The sequence below is a fragment of the Mauremys mutica genome, chromosome 5, assembly GCF_020497125.1.
Source record: "Mauremys mutica isolate MM-2020 ecotype Southern chromosome 5, ASM2049712v1, whole genome shotgun sequence".
NCBI lineage: Eukaryota > Metazoa > Chordata > Testudines > Geoemydidae > Mauremys > Mauremys mutica.
In genome coordinates this window covers 78855254-78861253 of record NC_059076.1, presented here as the reverse complement: position 1 = coordinate 78861253, position 6000 = coordinate 78855254, and the positions used below count along the sequence as shown (strand labels likewise).

At 36.8% G+C, this 6000-nt stretch overlaps 1 long non-coding RNA gene across 1 annotated transcript in view; it reads right to left on the bottom strand.

The window, feature by feature from the left end:
• Positions 1-1865: 1865 nt before the first annotated feature.
• LOC123372001 overlaps positions 1866-6000 on the bottom strand; it is a 30927-nt gene continuing 26792 nt past the window's right edge. The window contains exon 3 of the long non-coding RNA XR_006580042.1: positions 1866-2140. This is a non-coding gene — a long non-coding RNA (uncharacterized LOC123372001). The remainder of the gene's footprint in view (positions 2141-6000) is intronic.

Genomic DNA, 6000 nt, shown 5'->3' with positions numbered 1-6000 from the left:
TGTTTAAGAATGGAACTAAGGAGGACACATAGGGAAGATATTGGACAAATGGAGACACTGAACACGGATTATAAAAACATTAATGTACAATTGAGAAAGGGACAGTCAGCATTGTTTTATCCAGTGAAGTTCATGACTGAATTCATAAACAAGGATAAAACAGTGGATATCAAGTCTCCAGATTTCAGGAAAGCATTTGCTATATCACAAAAGAGATTGAATAACAATTATACTTTAAAATGTGGCTTCTCTTTCTCTATGTTTACTTTGTACGCTTTTTTTCTTTTTGGAATCAGTTTTGCATGCAAATACCAGAATTTTCAGGCATGAATCTCACTTAAATGCAAAGAGAGGTTTTGCGTTAGTAAATTGATCATTAGAGGAGCTCTTGTAGTTAAGGCACAAGTGGGAACTCCTAAACCAGACTTTGCCACAGACTTCATATGTGATGTTGAACAAGTCATGTATACCCTCATTCAGCAAAATGCTTAAGGATGTGCTCACCTTTAAGCACATGAGTAATCCCAGCCATATTTAGTAAAGAGCTCAGGGGTGAATTCTTCACTGTGGCCTAGATCCTGCCAAACATTTACGCATCTGAGTCATCCCATCAACTCCAATGAAATTTACACAGCATATGCTTGAGTGCTTTGCTGAATAAGGATGGGATTAATCATGCACTTAAAATTAAGCATGTGCTTAATTAAGTGCTTTGCTGAATTGGGCCATAATCTGTGCCTCAGTTCCCTATTTATGCAAGGTAAATAATACTTTATTTCTCTTCTGTTCTCTTTTTAAAAAATACATGAATATACCATATGGCCCGCATAAATGCATCAGGCAGGCTGGATCCAGCATATGGGCTATATATTTGTCACTCCTTCCATACATTGTAACTTCACTGGAGCAGGGACTGTCTGTTACAATGTGTATGCAACTTCTAGCATAATGGGCCCCCCCTCCCAGCTCATAGAATCATAGAAGATTAGGGTTGGAAGGGACCTCAGAAGGTCATCTAGTCCAACCCCCTGCTCAAAGCAGGACCAATCCCCAGACAGATTTAGCAGGCCAATGCTCAAACCACTTTGTGACAGCAAACAATAATTTCCATGCAGAAATTATTGTGCATGTCAATTTGTTCACACACAATTGGAGACTGGGCCATGAAGTCATAAAATATGTTTAGGTGGGGGGAAATAACTAATGAAACTAATACAAAACTGACTCACAGTCATGAAAGAGAATGACAGTTAAACAAAACAGTAGAGGATGATCAAAGGTGACAATCAGGCATCACTTTTGGACACACAGTAAATGTAAGCATGAGCTGTTTGTAATTTAAAAGCTGTTTAAATTTAATGGCAACACAAAATTATGCTGGTGAGATAATACATGGAACCAGAACAAATTAATTATTTTAATAGATTTAGTTTATGGGCTGATAAATTGTTCTTGTGGTTTAATTCACAAAAGTATAAGGTAATGATGAGACCAGAGAGAAAATATTCTCACAAAGACTAAACTAAAAGGAGTCACAAAGTGAAGTACAGGCCAAACCGCCCCCCCCCCCCAAAAAAAAACAAAAAAAGATATTTCATGTCATTATGGATAATACATTAAAACATTAAAAGCATCTGTGTAATGTTTTAACACCAGTTTTGTTTACTCTGTGTAGATATATCCTGCAGGCAATAGCAGAACTTAAGAAATGACTCCATCAGACAGACTGTTGCAGTAAATAGACTTATGTAAACATGCAGCTTCTAAATAAATGTTTCATAACTGACAACCAGCATTTTTCCAAGATTTAATTGTTTTAACATAAAAACAGAACAAGCAAGAGAACTATCAGTAATAGAGCCATTTGGTGATGCTCAGTAATTTTGCATTCTGTAATTTAGCTGCACAATCAAAAAAGCAAACAATCGAAACCCTCAGCACCTTGCCTGCAGTCTCTGAGGTGTGAAGGCTTTATCTGGGCCAGTAGGGAACAGAAAACCCTGGGGAACCTTTGGGCTTTACTCCCCCACAACTAAGGTTCAAATGTACCTTCCCATGTACTGTTGTGTACTCCTTGGATATAACTCCTCTTCAGTGCAGTTCAGCTACACTGCTGGGCTCTGGCTTGGCTCCTTTTTGACTGGGGGAAAAGGAAGTAGAGGTGGTGTCTCACAAGTACCGCCAACTCATGACACAAAAATCAGATATCACTCAAGTAGATTGTGCAGATTTTCTTCTCCTTATGCTACATTTCTTTTCAACATACTTTGATCAGCAGACAATTAACAATATTGACATTTAAAGGACCATCAACAAGCTTCTAAGTTAGCATCTATAAACAGGAACAGCTCACACCTCTCAGAGCTATTGATTTAGTCCATCTGCTGGTTTAGGCAGACATCACCATATCAGTTATGCTCTCTCCATTTTTTGAAGATTATCCTCACAACCATGGAGGCTAAAAACTTTTTTTAAATGAAAACTTCGATTCTGAAGTACAAGATGGCAACTTGAAAGAGGTGCTAGCAATATGTTCTTCCTTCCTTGAGGAAAGCAATAAAAATAATAGCCTTGACACTTACAACTAAACAAATGGTACACGTGTTTTAGACAGAGTGATCCATAGCAATAAAATAATCCAATAAAGGAAATGGGAGGGATGTGCAATACTTGAGAAGAAATCTTGAAGTAGTGAAGGGTCTAATTCAAGCAACACTTAGGAAGATGGGTTGGGAGATAACTTGCTCTTGATGCAGCATTTGAGACTTGATGACCCATGAGACCCTTTCTACCCCAGCCTCTATTGTATACTTAGGCTCCAGAAAACATTGTATACAGTACTGATAAATAAAGGAGAAGAGATTTATTAAAACTTTGTCCCTCTTGCCTACCATTAATTCTTTTTTTAATTTCTAGTGCTACATGAAGCCTTGTTGCTAAAAGAGACCTTCAGTTTAAAAAAAAAAGAAACATTAATTTTCATTTAAAAATACTTTAGAAGTAGAAGTAATTGCCCCACCAAAGTGGAATGCAACCTTAAACCTTTCATTTCCTGGTCTCTGATTCCTTAGCAAGGCCATATAATTAGAACCAAAAGATTTCTCCACCCTCCCACCTCCCATTTGATGGGTATTTGGAGGCCAATATGAAATGAGTTGACAGACCAGCTCCCAAAGGACAGATGTCCATATCACACAAGTACCACCATATTTGGAACTAATTAGCACCCTTATTGACAGTGTCAGCAGAGACCACAAGGATAAACCAGCATGAAAACTGAACTAAGCTATTACTCACCAGATATGGTCCCTCCAGGGTAGGGTTCAAGCACATTAGAGGGGCAGGGTAGCAAAGTTTGTCTACCTGTTTTGTAGGTATATGGAAGGCTTCATTCTCAATGTCTGTCAATTTGACACTTTTCATTAACTCTATAAATACACTAAAATATGTATGTAGTGTTTATTTTGTTTTGTTTTTGGAAGTGTTACCTGCAGCTGTTTGTCTTTCATTTAAGCATATTATATGTTGATTGATATTGTTACTGGTACTAGAGACAAAGAGGGAATAGACTTCTTGAAAACTTGTATGTGAATTCCCAAAACTTGCTGGCAATTGTGTACACATGGGAGATCACTAAATGTATAATTAGTACACCTTTGTTTAGTGATCCAGCTTCTCTTGTTAGAGGATGAGTTGAGGAGGCCACCTGGAATGAGAGGCCTCGTTTTCTTGGCTTTGTTCTTCTTGTCCTTCCCTCCCTTTTTGTCTTATATCCTTTCCTGTGCTCATCAGCTGTTTGCATGGTACATACTAATTGAACGTAAGAGTGGCCATACTGGGTCAGACCAAAGGTCCATCTAGCCCAGTATCCTGTCTGAGTACAGTAACCAATGCCAGGTGCCCCAGAGGGAATGAACAGAACATCCTCTGTTACCCAGTCCCAACTTCTGACATTGATAAGAACAGCTGAACGGTATATACTACAAAGTACTTTTTAGCCAGCATTTTTAATATGTTAATATATACACCCTACCTGAAAGCCTGTCAATAATACTTTTAATAGAAACTCATATTGGTACCAAAATAGGATTTTAAACATTTAAGTTAGCTGAAAGAAGCAGATGTTTACATTGGTGCCCAAGGGTACCTTATCACTTCCGTATTATGTTATTATTGCCTGCAATCTACTTCAGTCTCTTATATAAAACTGAGGAATTCCCTGATGGTTGGAATAGTCAGCAGCATTGTTTGATAACATAACCAAGTGCAGTCACATTTCTGATCTGTAGCCCTAAAATATGTAGAGCTGTTATTTCATTTTGTTACATACTTCTGAATTGTCAAGCCTAATATAAAGGGAGATCAAATTAACAGATATTGTTCTTGACATCATCATTACACATGGGTTAAGACTGTCAGTAAAGATGATAAAATCTGTGACATGTTTCTTTGACTCATAATCTTGGTTCTTTCTAGCTTTTCCCCCCATTACATGTTTTATTTAACTGTACAAATGTAAATGTCGGTTTTCCAGGAGGAAGCTTATGGCAAGGTCATTAGCTCATTAGACTGTTGCATGAAGCTAATGTGAGCCTTTAGGAAATAAATAAACCTCATATGTATCTGAGCAATAAAACTTCACCTTAAGCAAATTGCTTGTTACATATACATCTCTCCAAGTGAAACCTCAGGTTGCCAAAGCTTATATTATCAGAGCAGAATATGCTTCCATAAATTATAGCACTTCAGATTTATTTCTTAGATATGTTTAAAGTGACTTCTAGCATTTTATATAGAAAAATTTACTCTGAGGGGAATTAATCCATTTTTAAGATGTTTAATAATTGCTTGGTTGGAAAGAAAAGTCACCGTTTCTAAGAGGCTGATTCAAAGGAAAGTACAGTTTCCTTAAGGGAGAGCATGGTCATTTAATTTAATTATCTTATTTCAGCTGATGATGATATCTAAAAGGAAACTCTTTATCATTTCTGAATTTAGATTTTATTGAAACTGAACTCAAGTATGACTAGCGATATTTACATCTATAGCAAATGTATTGTGACTTCAGTGCTGTGAACATGGACTCATTACCTATCATAGCAGCAACTGATTAAAGACAAAGGGCTGTTATTCTAAAACACTAAAAATGACAAGTATGCAAAATTATGGTTCTATAAGGAGTAGGTGGCCTCTCAATATTTATCATGAAACAAAGTGACATGAAGTACTCTGGGGGCAGGTGTAGGAATCAGAGCTTGCTCTAAGTTCCTTGACACTTAGGTATTTATTGATACATTCAAAATAGGAATTGATTATAAATTAGAGTAGCCCATGTAGTCTTTTTTTTCAGTTTGCAGTGCTATATTAAATTGTCAAAGGCAATTTACTTCAGTATTTTCAAATCTAAGCCTCAGTTGTGAGTAATTGTTGTATAGCAGTGATCTCCTAAGAGACATGAGTGTACAGGTTTGAAGATAAAATCCCCTTCAAGGACTATTAGGAACACATTTCAGGGCAAGATCAGATTGTTATATAGTATTGTATTGCTTTTACTATACTGCTTTTGCTCCTGACCCTGAATTGAAAGCAATGTTAGTTATAAATAATATCCATTTGAGATTGAGGATACTCACTTCAGCAAACATTTAAAAATAAAAGTGAGCAAGGTCTTCAGGAAGCTGCGGGAACAGACCATTTGAAAGTTCTTAAGCTATAATGACGCTATTTTAGTCAGAGAACACCTGCTCTCTGCAGTTACACAAAATAGTATTTCTTGTTCTCCTATACAGCAAATAGCTGTTTTTCCCCTGCCTTCAAGGTGACATCTTGCACAGCATAGAGCAGTTTTAAGATAAGAGATATTTTTAACACTCCTTATAGCTAACTTAATGCAGTTATGGCCATTACACAGCACATTAGTTTCTTGCAGGGTTGTTCTTAGCTATAACGCAGGCTTGAGGCCTATCACACTTTATGATTTTAATGTAAAATACCTTGAGT